Genomic DNA, 15,384 nt, shown 5'->3' on the forward strand with positions numbered 1-15,384 from the left:
TCAGCAATTATGGTCGGACATTCACACCTACTCACAGCTGGACACCTCCGCTCCCGCTTTTGATCATACAATGTCGGGACATCGCTCCTTGTCTTACCAGCTTTTTACAAACTTTAGTCGAACATTCACACCTTCTTGCAGCTGAACACCTCCGCTCCCGCTTTTGATGATGTATAGTCGGGCTTTCGAGCCTTTTCTTACCCGGTTTTTACAAATTATGGTTGGACATTCAGACCTTGCAGCCGAACACCTCCGCTCTCTCTTTTGATCATACATTGTCGGGCATTCGCACCTTGTCTTATCCGCTTTTTATAAACTATAGTCAGACATTCACACCTTGCAGCTGAACCTCCGCTCCCTGTTTTGATCATGTATGGTCTGGCAATACTACCTTTTCTTCCCCCGTTTGTGAGTAATTATGGCTGGACATTCACACCTACTTGCAGTCGAACAGCTCTGCTCCCGCTTTTGATTATGTTTGGTTGGATATTCGAACCTTTTCTTAACTGCTTTTTACAAACCATGGTCGTACTTTCACACCTTCTTGTAGCCGAACAACTCCGCTCCCGCTATTGATTTTGTACAGTCGGGTATTTTAACCTTTTCTTACCCGCTTTTTACCAACTATGGTCGGACATTCACACCGTCTTACAGCGGAACACCTCCGCTCCCGCTTTTTATGGTGTATAGTCGGGCATTTGAACCTTTTCTTACCCGCTATTTACAAACTATGGTAGGACATTCAAACTTTCGTGTATCCGAAAACCTCCGCTCTCTCTTTTGATCATACATTGTCGGACATTCGCACCTTTTCTTACCGGCTTTTTACAAACCATGGTTGGACTGTCACACCTTCTTGTAGCCGAACACATCCGCTCCCGCTATTGATTGTGTACAGTCGGGTATATTAACCTTTTCTTACCCGCTTTTTACCAAGTATGGTTGGACATTCACACCTTCGTACAGCGGAACACCTCCGCTCCCTCTTTTGATGGTGTATGTTCGGGCATTCAAACGTTTTCTTACCCGCTTTTTCCAAACTATGGTCGGCTATTCACAGCTTCCTCTCCACCCACCATACTTGTATGGTGGGATATTCACACCCACTTGCATCCGAAGACCTCCGCCCCAAATTTTGTTGATATTTAGTCGGACATTCGCACCTTACCCGCTTTTGGCAAACTATGGCCTTCTTGCAGCCAAACAACTCTGATCTTGCTTTTGATGATGTAAGGTTGGGCATTCAGACCTTGCTTCACCTGCTTTTCACCAAATATAGTCGGACATTCACACCTTCTTGCAGCCGAACACTTCCGCTCCACCTTTTAGTGTTCTATCACACCTTTTTTTTCACCGCATTTTATACATTATGGTTGGAAATTTTCAACCACTCTCATCCGAAGACCTCTCCTCCCGCTTTTGTTAATATATTTGAACTTTAGTTTGACATTCAAACCTTCTTGCAGCTGAACCACCTCCGCTCCCTGTTTTGATCATATATGGTCTGGCTACTACCTTTTCTTACCCGTTTGTGAGTAATTATGGCTGGACATTCACACCTACTTGCAGTCGAACACAACCTCTCTCGCTTTTGATGATGTATGGACCGGCATTTTTACCTTTTCTAACACATTTTTCAGCAATTATGGTTGGAGATTCACACCTACTCACAGCCGAACAACTCCGCTCCTGCATTTGATGATGTATAGTCGGGCATTCTCACCCTTTCTCATCAGCTTTTTGCAAATTATGATCTGACATTCACACCTACTTGCAGTCGAACAGCTCTGCTCCCGCTTTTGATTATGTTTGGTTGGATATTCGAACCTTTTCTTAACTTCTTTTTACATATTTTGGTTGGACGTTCACACCTTCTTGTAGCCGAACACTTCCACTCCTGCTTTTGATGATGTATGGTTGGGCATTCACACCTTTTTTTTGCCCATTTTTCAGGAATTATGGTTGGACATTCACACCTTGCAGCTGAACACCTCCTATCCCACTTATGATCATGTGCGGTTTGATTTTCGAAAAGTTTCTTTCATGTTTTCTAGCAATTATTGATGGACATGTAGACCTTCTTGCAGCAGAACACCTCCGCTCCCGCTTTTGATCATACATTGTCAGGCATTCGCACCTTGTCTTACCCACTTTTTACAAACTTTAGTCGAACAGTCACACCTTTTTGCAGCCGAACACCACCTCTCCCGCTTTTGATGATGTATGGTCCAGCATTCTTACCTTTTCTAACACATTCTTCAGCAATTATGGTCAGACATTCACACCTACTCAGAGCCGAACACCTCCGCTCCCGCATTTGATGGTGTATAGTCGGGCATTCTCACCCTTTCTCATCAGCTTTTTACAAATTATGATCTGACATTCACACCTGCTTTTGATAATGTATTGTTAGGCATTCACACCTTTTTTTTTACCCATTTTTCATGAATTATGGGTGGACATTCACACCTTCTTGCAGCCGAACACCTCCTCTCCCGCTTATGATCATGTGCGGTTTGATATTCGAAAATTTACTTTCTTGTTTTAAAGCAATTATTGATGGACATTCAAACCTTCTTTTTGATGGTGTATAGTCGGGCTTTCGAGCCTTTTCTTCCCGGTTTTTACAAACCATGGTCGGACTTTCACACCTTCTTGTAGCCGAACAACTCCGCTCCCGCTATTGATTGTGTACAGTCGGGTATTTTAACCTTTTCTTACCCGCTTTTTACCAACTATGGTCGGACATTCACACCGTCTTACAGCGGAACACCTCTGCTCCCGCTTTTGATGGTGTATAGTCGGGCATTCGAACCTTTTCTTACCCGCTTTTTACAAACTATGGTGGGACATTCAAACCTTCTTGTATCCGAAAACCTCCGCTCTCTCTTTTGATCATACATTGTCGGACATTCGCACCTTTTCTTACCCGCTTTTTACAAACCATGGTCGGACTTTCACATCTTCTTGTAGCCGAACACATCCGCTCCCGCTATTGATTGTGTACAGTCGGGTATGTTAACCTTTTCTTACCCGCTTTTTACAAACCATTGTTGGACTTTCACACCTTCTTGCAGCCGAACACCACCTCTCCCGCTTTTGATGATGTATGGCCCAGTAATCTTACCTTTTCTAACACATTTTTCAGCAATTATGGTCGGACATTCACACCTACTCACAGCTGGACACCTCCGCTCCCGCTTTTGATCATACAATGTCGGGACATCGCTCCTTGTCTTACCAGCTTTTTACAAACTTTAGTCGAACATTCACACCTTCTTGCAGCTGAACACCTCCGCTCCCGCTTTTGATGATGTATAGTCGGGCTTTCGAGCCTTTTCTTACCCGGTTTTTACAAATTATGGTTGGACATTCAGACCTTGCAGCCGAACACCTCCGCTCTCTCTTTTGATCATACATTGTCGGGCATTCGCACCTTGTCTTACCCGCTTTTTACAAACTATAGTCAGACATTCACACCTTGCAGCTGAACCTCCGCTCCCTGTTTTGATCATGTATGGTCTGGCAATACTACCTTTTCTTCCCCCGTTTGTGAGTAATTATGGCTGGACATTCACACCTACTTGCAGTCGAACAGCTCTGCTCCCGCTTTTGATTATGTTTGGTTGGATATTCGAACCTTTTCTTAACTGCTTTTTACAAACCATGGTCGTACTTTCACACCTTCTTGTAGCCGAACAACTCCGCTCCCGCTATTGATTTTGTACAGTCGGGTATTTTAACCTTTTCTTACCCGCTTTTTACCAACTATGGTCGGACATTCACACCGTCTTACAGCGGAACACCTCCGCTTCCGCTTTTTATGGTGTATAGTCGGGCATTTGAACCTTTTCTTACCCGCTATTTACAAACTATGGTAGGACATTCAAACTTTCGTGTATCCGAAAACCTCCGCTCTCTCTTTTGATCATACATTGTCGGACATTCGCACCTTTTCTTACCAGCTTTTTACAAACCATGGTCGGACTGTCACACCTTCTTGTAGCCGAACACATCCGCTCCCGCTATTGATTGTGTACAGTCGGGTATATTAACCTTTTCTTACCCGCTTTTTACCAAGTATGGTTGGACATTCACACCTTCGTACAGCGGAACACCTCCGCTCCCTCTTTTGATGGTGTATGTTCGGGCATTCAAACCTTTTCTTACCCGCTTTTTCCAAACTATGGCCGGCTATTCACAGCTTCCTCTCCACCCACCATACTTGTATGGTGGGATATTCACACCCACTTGCATCCGAAGACCTCCGCCCCAAATTTTGTTGATATTTAGTCGGACATTCGCACCTTACCCGCTTTTGGCAAACTATGGCCTTCTTGCAGCCAAACAACTCTGATCTTGCTTTTGATGATGTAAGGTTGGGCATTCAGACCTTGCTTCACCTGCTTTTCACCAAATATAGTCGGACATTCACACCTTCTTGCAGCCGAACACTTCCGCTCCACCTTTTAGTGTTCTATCACACCTTTTTTTTCACCGCATTTTATACATTATGGTTGGAAATTTTCAACCACTCTCATCCGAAGACCTCTCCTCCCGCTTTTGTTAATATATTTGAACTTTAGTTTGACATTCAAACCTTCTTGCAGTTGAACCACCTCCGCTCCCTGTTTTGATTATATATGGTCTGGCTACTACCTTCTCTTACCCGTTAGTGAGTAATTATGGCTGGACATTCACACCTACTTGCAGTCGAACACAACCTCTCTCGCTTTTGATGATGTATGGACCGGCATTTTTACCTTTTCTAACACATTTTTCAGCAATTATGGTCGGAGATCCACACCTACTCACAGCCGAACAACTCCGCTCCCGCATTTGATGATGTATAGTCGGGCATTCTCACCCTTTCTCATCAGCTTTTTGCAAATTATGATCTGACATTCACACCTACTTGCAGTCGAACAGCTCTGCTCCCGCTTTTGATTATGTTTGGTTGGATATTCGAACCTTTTCTTAACTTCTTTTTACATATTTTGGTTGGACGTTCACACCTTCTTGTAGCCGAACACTTCCACTCCTGCTTTTGATGATGTATGGTTGGGCATTCACACCTTTTTTTTGCCCATTTTTCAGGAATTATGGGTGGACATTCACACCTTGCAGCTGAACACCTCCTATCCCACTTATGATCATGTGCGGTTTGATTTTCGAAAAGTTTCTTTCATGTTTTCTAGCAATTATTGATGGACATGTAGACCTTCTTGCAGCTGAACACCTCCGCTCCCGCTTTTGATCATACATTGTCAGGCATTCGCACCTTGTCTTACCCACTTTTTACAAACTTTAGTCGAACAGTCACACCTTTTTGCAGCCGAACACCACCTCTCCCGCTTTTGATGATGTATGGTCCAGCATTCTTACCTTTTCTAACACATTCTTCAGCAATTATGGTCGGACATTCACACCTACTCAGAGCCGAACACCTCCGCTCCCGCATTTGATGGTGTATAGTCGGGCATTCTCACCCTTTCTCATCAGCTTTTTACAAATTATGATCTGACATTCACACCTGCTTTTGATAATGTATTGTTAGGCATTCGCACCTTTTTTTTTACCCATTTTTCATGAATTATGGGTGGACATTCACACCTTCTTGCAGCCGAACACCTCCTCTACTGCTTATGATCATGTGCGGTTTGATATTCGAAAATTTACTTTCTTGTTTTAAAGCAATTATTGATGGACATTCAAACCTTCTTTTTGATGGTGTATAGTCGGGCTTTCGAGCCTTTTCTTCCCGGTTTTTACAAACCATGGTCGGACTTTCACACCTTCTTGTAGCCGTACAACTCCGCTCCCGCTATTGATTGTGTACAGTCGGGTATTTTAACCTTTTCTTACCCGCTTTTTACCAACTATGGTCGGACATTCACACCGTCTTACAGCGGAACACCTCTGCTCCCGCTTTTGATGGTGTATAGTCGGGCATTCGAACCTTTTCTTACCCGCTTTTTACAAACTATGGTGGGACATTCAAACCTTCTTGCAGCCGAACACCTCCTCTCCCGCTTATGATCAATTGCGGTTTGATATTCGAAAATTTACTTTCTTGTTTTAAAGCAATTATTGATGGACATTCAAACCTTCTTTTTGATGGTGTATAGTCGGGCTTTCGAGCCTTTTCTTCCCGGTTTTTACAAACCATGGTCGGACTTTCACACCTTCTTGTAGCCGAACAACTCCGCTCCCGCTATTGATTGTGTACAGTCGGGTATTTTAACCTTTTCTTACCCGCTTTTTACCAAGTATGGTCGGACATTCACACCTTCGTACAGCGGAACACCTCCGCTCCCTCTTTTGATGGTGTATGTTCGGGCATTCAAACCTTTTCTTACCCGCTTTTTCCAAACTATGGTCGGCTATTTACAGCTTCCTCTCCACCATACTTGTATGGTGGGATATTCACACCCACTTGCATCCGAAGACCTCCGCCCCAAATTTGGTTGATATTTAGTCGGACATTCGCACCTTACCCGCTTTTGGAAAACTATGGCCTTCTTGCAGCCAAACACCTCTGATCTCGCTTTTGATGATATAAGGTTGGGCATTCAGACCTTGCTTCACCTGCTTTTCACCAAATATAGTCGGACATTCACACCTTCTTGCAGCTGAACACTTCCGCTTTTAGTGTTCTATGAGGCATTCACATATTTTTTTTCACCGTATTTTATAGATTATGGTTGGAAATTCTCACCCACTCTCATCCGAAGACCTCTCCTCCCGCTTTTGTTAATATATAGTCGGGCATTCGAACCTTTTCTTACCCGCTTTTTACAAATTATAGTCGAACATTCACACCTACTTGCAGCTGAATACTTCCGCTCCACCTTGTAGGTATGTATGGTTGGCATTTGCACCTCTTTTTATACTGATTGCTGAAGATTAAGTTGTACTTTCTCAAACTACAACTTTTTTTTATTTGTTGAAACTTGATTTGAAGTGGATAAATAAGGAGGACAAACAGTTTTAAGTCAGGCTGATAGAAGGAATTAATTTTATAGCAAAATCTGTACTTCGTCATATGTCGAGAGATGCTTATTGCTGAAGAAGTTCTTTCTCATTCTACAAAGTACAACGTTGTTTATCGTTGAAACTTGATTAGACATGAATAAATATGAAGGACAAAGCAGTCTTAACTTGGTTTGAGTTAATGAATTCGTTTTATAGGAGAATCCGAATTCGTGCATAACTCATAAAATAGAGCTTATTTTCGGATTCCTGAAGAATGATTCTGGTTCTTTCTAATAATACAAAGTTTGTTGTTTATTGTTGAAACTTCATCAGAAGTGAAGAAATAAATGAATGCCTATCAACAAATTGACCTTCTGTTGACCTTCGGGGAGGTGAGTATCTTCACTAGACTCACCTGTCTGCTCTTCCTCCTCATTTAGCGTAGCTCCACCCTCTGCCTGTGAATTCTCACAGACTTCAACACTGAGTGGTGAGGCCTCTACAGGCCCCTCCCCTTTTTGCTCCTCACTTCCAATCCAAGCTTTTGGCGGGAAGTTTGAATTTATTGGGTCAACCTCTTCACTTTGTTCACCAACTGCCACCTTTGGTCCTTCTCTTTGTTGGCTTGACTGTGGCTTTACCGTCTTTAATTTGTTGGCAAAAGATTTAGGGCAATCTCTGAAGAGGTGATTTAATTCTCCACAGAGATTACATTTCCTGCCATTTGGACACTCTCCAAAAGTTTGCCCAATTTCTCTGCTCTTCCCACATAACACCTTGGTACAAGCCTCAACCAGGTGCCCATGCTCACCACACTTGCGGCAGAACTTGGGCTGCCCCTGGTAGTGGATGTAACCTCGGTTTTCAAGGTGGCCAGAGTGTCGCCCACCCGCTGCACTGAGCACTCTTCAGCCCTTTTAAATGGTATAACTTTGCACTCCCGCACGCTCCAGCAAGCACCATTCAAGCAACAACTTTGCACTCCAGCTTCGAACATCGGCACAGTCGCAACAAGTAAGGCGACTCTACTCAGAGAAGTCACTCTGCACAGTAACAAGATTTCTTTTGCACAGACAGAAAGGGCTTCACCCGCAAAGGTAAAGCCTGCCAAAAATAGAAACAACTCATTAGTGCTGCTCTCCACAGAAATCTTTAGTAAAAGGCGAAAGACTTGTACGTTATGAAGAGAAACCAGAGTACGATTATCCGTCACTGCGGGAGCAGGGCATCAGGCTTGTTGGCATAGCCACCTTCCCCATGGTGAGCTTTGCTTGGTTGAGACACTTGCCCCCCCCCCCCCCTTGCTCCTCGGCTGACCAAGTAGGAACAATCGGGCCCTATTCGATGGCTGCCATGTCTTTTACTCTGTGCAAAAGACAAGGCAGCAACAAAAACACCACGAGAATCCCGTATTGAGGCTTTGTTCTGACCGCTCATTCGGGGTCGCATTTCTTTCAAGCAATTCTCCTGGTTAGCCCACACTCGGCTCGCTCCCATAGCCGTGTTAAAGTCTACTTCGCATTCACTCTCTTTTCCCATCAGACTCTTGGGATTTTATCTATAAAATGAATTCCTTCACTCAAACTATGTGAAAACTGCTTTGTCCTTAATATTTACCATGTCTAGAAAGATTTAAACAAAAAAAACAACGTGTACTTTGCAGTAAAAGAAAGAGCAAATCTAAAGTTTCAGGAATCCGAGAATAAGCTTACTTTCATGAGTTCTTCACGATTTCGGATTTTGCTATAAAATGAATTCCTTCACTCAAACTAAATTAAAACTGCTAAACCGCTAATCTGTTATATGTAAGGCAGATGTCAAATTCACCGAAATAGGATCAAAGGGTATTCGGCCAATCGAGCTGTAGCAACTTCGGTAAAAGAGTATAAGTTGAAGAGTTTGTGAATAAAGGTGTGCGCACACATAGTGTGCTGTACGAAAATAGGCAGGGAGCAATGCCGGCTGGGGTATATGTTCTTGTATGTTGTCTGACTGTTTGATTTGAATGTGTTGTGTAAGTGTCCTGTTGAATGTTACATGTTTGGGCTTTGACACGCTTCACTGTGGTTGTTAACTGTGTGGTGTGTCCTGAAATGTTATATGTTTGGGCTGTGTGACATGCTTAATGCTTGTCAGTAGCTACCCACTTATTCATATACTATCAAAGTATGTCCGGACTTCTTATGTTGTCAGTTCCCATCAAAAGCGGAAGCGGAGGTCTTCGGATGCAAGTGGGTGTGAATATCCGACTATATTTGGTGAAAAGCAGGTGAAGCAAGGTCTGAATGCCCAACCTTACATCATCAAAAGCGAGATCAGAGGTGTTTGGCTGCAAGAAGGCCATAGTTTGCCAAAAGCGGGTAAGGTGCGAATGTCCGACTAAATATCAACAAAATTTGGGGCAGAGGTCTTCGGATGCAAGTGGGTGTGAATATCCAACCATACAAGTATGGTGGAGAGGAAGCTGTGAATAGCCGACCATAGTTTGGAAAAAGCGGGTAAGAAAAGGTTTGAATACCCGAACATACACCATCAAAAGAGGGAGCGGAGGTGTTCCGCTGTACGAAGGTGTGAATGTCCGACCATAGTTGGTAAAAAGCGGGTAAGAAAAGGTTAAAATACCCGACTGTACACAATCAATAGCGGGAGCGGATGTGTTCGGCTACAAGAAGGTGTGACAGCCCGACCATGGTTTGTAAAAAGCGGGTAAGAAAAGGTTCGAATGCCCGAACATACACCAACAAAAGAGGGAGCGGAGGTGTTCGGCTGCAAGAAGGTGTGAACGTCCGACCAAAGTTTGTAAAAAAGCAGTTAAGAAAAGGTTCGAATATCTAACCAAACATAATCAAAAGCGGGAGCAGAGCTGTTCGACTGCAAGTAGGTGTGAATGTCAGAGAATAATTTGCAAAAAGCTGATGAGAAAGGGTGAGAAATCCCGACTATACACCATCAAATGCGGTAGCGGAGTTTTTCGGCTGTGAGTAGGTGTGATTCTCCAACCATAATTGCTGAAAAATGTGTTAGAAAAGGTAAGAATGCCGGTCCATACATCATCAAAAGCGGGAGAGGTGGTGTTCGGCTGCAAGTAGGTGTGAATGTCCATTAATAATTGCTTTAAAACATGAAAGAAAATTTTCGAATATCAAACCTTACATGATCATTAGCGGGAGAGGAGGTGTTCAGCTGCAAGAAGATGTGAATATCCACCCATAATTACTGAAAAATGGGTAGGAAAAGATGCGAATGTCCAACCATAAATCATCAAAAGCAGGAGTGGAGTTGTTCAGCTACAAGAAGGTATGAAAGTCCAACCATGGTTTGTAAAAAGCGGGTAAGAGAAGGTTCGAATACCCGAATATATACCATCAAAAGCGGAAGTGGGGGTGTTCGGCTGCAAGAAGGTGTGAACGTCCGACCAAATATTGTAAAAAGCAGTTAAGAAAAGGTTTGAATATCCAACCGAACATAATCAAAAGCGGGAGCAGAGCTGTTCGACTGCAAGTAGGTGTGAATGTCAGATCATAATTGCTGAAAAATGTGATAGAAAAGACTAGAATGCCGGACAATACATCATCAAAAGCGGGAGAGGTGGTTTTTCGGCTGCAAGTAGGTGTGAATGTCCAGCCATAATTACTCACAAACGGGGGAAGAAAAGGTAGTATTTCCAGACCACACATGATCAAAACAGGGAATGGAGGTGGTTCAGCTGCAAGGTGTGAATGTCTGACTAAAGTTTGTAAAAACCGTGTAAGACAAGGGGCGAATGCCCGACAATGTATGATCAAAAGAGGGAGCGGAGGTTTTCGGCTGCAAGGTCTGAATGTCCAACCATAATTTGTAAAAATCGGGGAAGAAAAGGCTTGAAAGCCCGACTATACACCATCAAAAGCGGGAGCAGAGGTGTTCAGGTGCAAGCAGGTCTGAATGTCCGACCAATAATTACTGAAAAATGGGTAAGAAAAGGTGCGAATGCCAAATCATACATCATCAAAAGCAGGAGCGGATGTGTTCGGCTACAAGAAGGTTTGAATGTCCAACCATAGTAAGTAATAGGTGGGTAAGAAAAGGCTCGAATGCCCGACTATACACCATCAAAAGCGGAAGCGGAGGTGTTCGGCTGCAAGATATTGTGAACGTCCGACCAAAGTTTGTAAAAAGCAGTTAAGAAAAGGTTCGAATATCTAACCAAACATAATCAAAAGCGGGAGCAGAGCTGTTCGACTGCAAGTAGGTGTGAACGTCCGACCAAAGTTTGTAAAAAGCAGTTAAGAAAAGGTTTGAATATTCAACCGAACATAATCAAAAGCGGGAGCAGAGCTGTTCGACTGCAAGTAGGTGTGAATGTCAGATCATAATTGCTGAAAAATGTGATAGAAAAGACTAGAATGCCGGACAATACATCATCAAAAGCGGGAGAGGTGGTTTTTCGGCTGCAAGTAGGTGTGAATGTCCAGCCATAATCACTCACAAACGGGGGAAGAAAAGGTAGTATTTCCAGACCACACATGATCAAAACAGGGAATGGAGGTGGTTCAGCTGCAAGGTGTGAATGTCTGACTAAAGTTTGTAAAAACTGTGTAAGACAAGGGGCGAATGCCCGACAATGTATGATCAAAAGAGGGAGCGGAGGTTTTCGGCTGCAAGGTCTGAATGTCCAACCACAATTTGTAAAAATCGGGGAAGAAAAGGCTCGAAAGCCCGACTATACACCATCAAAAGCGGGAGCAGAGGTGTTCAGGTGCAAGAAGGTCTGAATGTCCGACCAAAAATTAATGAAAAATGGGTAAGAAAAGGTGCAAATGCCAAATAATACATCATCAAAAGCAGGAGCGGATGTGTTCGGCTACAAGAAGGTTTGAATGTCCAACCATAGTAAGTAATAGGCGGGTAAGAAAAGGCTCGAATGCCCGACTATATACCATCAAAAGCGGAAGCGGAGGTGTTCGGCTGCAAGACGGTGTGAACGTCCGACCAAAGTTTGTAAAAAGCAGTTGAGAAAATGTTCGAATATCCAACCAAACATAATCAAAAGCGGGAGCAGAGCTGTTCGACTGCAAGTAGGTGTGAATATCAGATCATAATTTGCAAAAAGCTGTTGAGAAAGGGTGAGAATGCCCGACTATACACTATCAAATGTGGGAGCGGAGTTGTTCGGCTGTGAGTAGGTGTGATTCTACAACCATAATTGCTGAAAAATGTGTTAGAAAAGGTAAGAATGCCGGACCATATATCACCAAAAGCGGGAGAGGTTGTGTTTGGCTGCAAGTAGGTGTGAATGTCCAGCCATAATTACTCACAAACGGGTAAGAAAGGGTACTATTGCCAGACCATATATGATCAAAACAGGGAGCGGAGGTGGTTCAGCTGCAAGAAGGTTTGAATGTCCGACTAAAGTTTGTAAAAAGCGGGTAAGACAAGGTGTGAATTCCCGACAATGTATGATCAAAAGAGGAGTGGAGGTTTTCGGCTGCAAGAAGGTCTGAATGTCCACCCATAATTACTGAAAAATGGGTAAGAAAAGGTGCGAAAGCCCAACCGCACATGATCATAAGTGGATGAGAAGGTGTTCGACTGCAAGTAGGTGTGAATGTAAGATCATAATTTGTAAAAAGCGGGTAAGAAAAGGTAAGAATGCCCAACCATAAATTATCAAAAGCGGCAGCAGAGTTTCGACTGGTATTTATCAATGTCTAGATAGATTTCAACAAAAAACAACGTTGTACTTTGCAGTAAAAGAAAGTGCAAATAAAAAGTTTTAGGAATCCGAGAATAAGCTTATTTTCATGAGTTCTGCACGATTTCGGATTTTATGTATAAAATGAATTCCTTCACGCAAACTAAGTTAACACTGCTTTGTCATTCATATGTACGCATTTCTACATATATTTCAAGCATAAACTTCCTCATACTGCCCTGAATGAGAAAGAGCAACACTTGTGATTAAGCCATACGCCCCTTTTGAGGAGTTCTGCATGGTTTGGGATTTTATCTATAAAATTAATTCCTTCACTCAAACTATGTTAAAACGGCTTTTACCTTCATATTTATCAATGTCTCGATAGATTTAAACAAAAAAACAACGTTGTACTTTGCAATAAAAGAAAGAGCAAATCAAAAGTTTTAGGAATCCGAGAATAAGCTTATTTTCATGAGTTCTGCACGATTTCGGATTTTATGTATAAAATGAATTCATTCACTCAAACCAAGTTAAAACTGCTTTTTCCTTCATATTTATTAATGTCTAGATCGACTTCAACAAAGAACAACATTGTATTTTGCAGTAGAAGAAAGAGCAAAACTGAAGGATCAGGAATCCGAGAATAAGCTTCTTTTCATACGTTCTGCATGATTTGGGATTTTATGTATAAAATTAATTCCTTCACTCAAACTAAGTTAACACTGCTTTGTCCTTCATATGTACCCATTTCTACATATATTTCAAGCATAAACTTCCTCAAACTACCCTGAATGAGAAAGAGCCACACTTGTGATTAAGCCATACGCCCCTTTTGAGGAGTTCTGCATGATTTGGGATTTTATCTATAAAATCAATTCCTTCACTCAAACTATGTTAAAACGGCTTTTACCTTCATATTTATCAATGTCTCGATAGATTTAAACAAAAAAACAACGTTGTACTTTGCAGTAAAAGAAAGAGCCAATCAAAAGTTTTAGGAATCCGAGAATAAGCTTATTTTCATGAGTTCTGCACGATTTCGGATTTTATGTATAAAATGAATTCATTCACTCAAACCAAGTTAAAACTGCTTTTTCATTCATATTTATCAATGTCTAGATCGACTTCAACAAAGAACAACATTGTATTTTGCAGTAGAAGAAAGAGCAAAACTGAAGGATCAGGAATCCGAGAATAAGCTTATTTTCTTATGGGCAAGTGGGAACTGCTTTGTCCTTCGTATTTATCAATGTGTAGATGGATTTCAACTTCTTCTACTGCAAAGTCCAATGTTTTTCTTTGTTGAAGTCGATCTAGACATTGATGAATATGGAAGGACAAAGCAGTTTTAACTTGGTTTGAGCAAAGCAATTCATTTTATAGCAAAATCCGAAATCGTGCAGAACTCATGAAAGCAGGCTTATACTCGGATTCCTGAAACTTTAGATTTGCTCTTTCTTTTACTGCAAAGTACAACGTTGTTTTTTTGTTTAAATCTTTCTAGACATGGTAAATATGAAGGACAAATCAGTTTTAACATAGTTTGAGTGAAGTAATGCATTTTATAAGCAAAATCCCAAATCATGCAAAACTCACGAAAAGCTTTTTCTCGCTTTTCACTGCTTTTTACAAACTTTGGTCGGACGTTCACACCTTCTTGCATCCGAACACCTCCGCTTCCGCTTTTGATGATGTATATTCGGGCATTCGAACCTTTTATTACCCGCTTTTTACAAACCATTGTTGGACTTTCACACCTTCTTGCAGCCGAACACCACCTCTCCCGCTTTTGATGATGTATGGTCCAGTATTCTTACCTTTTCTAACACATTTTTCAGCAATTATGGTCGGACATTCACACCTACTCACAGCTGGACACCTCCGCTCCCACTTTTGATCATACAATGTCGGGACATCGCTCCTTGTCTTACCAGCTTTTTACAAACTTTAGTCGAACATTCACACCTTCTTGCAGCTGAACACCTCCGCTCCCGCTTTTGATGATGTATAGTCGGGCTTTCGAGCGTTTTCTTACCCGGTTTTTACAAATTATGGTTGGACATTCAGACCTTGCAGCCGAACACCTCCGCTCTCTCTTTTGATCATACATTGTCGGGCATTCGCACCTTGTCTTACCCGCTTTTTACAAACTATAGTCAGACATTCACACCTTGCAGCTGAACCTCCGCTCCCTGTTTTGATCATGTATGGTCTGGCAATACTACCTTTTCTTCCCCCGTTTGTGATTAATTATGGCTGGACATTCAAACCTACTTGCAGTCGAACAGATCTGCTCCCGCTTTTGATTATGTTTGGTTGGATATTCGAACCTTTTCTTAACTGCTTTTTACAAACCATGGTCGTACTTTCACACCGTCTTGTAGCCGAACAACTCCGCTCTCGCTATTGATTTTGTACAGTCGGGTATCTTAACCTTTTCTTACCCGCTTTTTACCAACTATGATCGGACATTCACACCGTCTTACAGCGGAACACCTCCGCTCCCGCTTTTTATGGTGTATAGTCGGGCATTTGAACCTTTTCTTACCCGCTATTTACAAACTATGGTAGGACATTCAAACTTTCGTGTATCCGAAAACCTCCGCTCTCTCTTTTGATCATACATTGTCGGACATTCGCACCTTTTCTTACCGGCTTTTTACAAACCATGGTCGGACTGTCACACCTTCTTGTAGCCGAACACATCCGCTCCCGCTATTGATTGTGTACAG

At 42.4% G+C, this 15,384-nt stretch overlaps 1 non-coding gene across 1 annotated transcript; it reads right to left on the minus strand.

Annotated features, from left to right (window-relative positions):
• Nucleotides 1-8,061: 8,061 nt before the first annotated feature.
• LOC140274212 (U5 spliceosomal RNA) lies at nt 8,062-8,175 on the minus strand. The gene has a single exon (XR_011908186.1). It is a non-coding gene; the product is annotated as a U5 spliceosomal RNA (small nuclear RNA).
• Between the last annotated feature and the right edge of the window lie 7,209 nt (nt 8,176-15,384).

This window comes from Leuresthes tenuis, unplaced genomic scaffold, assembly GCF_036924035.1.
Source record: "Leuresthes tenuis unplaced genomic scaffold, fLeuTen1.0.hap1 SCAF_17, whole genome shotgun sequence".
Lineage (NCBI taxonomy): Eukaryota > Metazoa > Chordata > Actinopteri > Atheriniformes > Atherinopsidae > Leuresthes > Leuresthes tenuis.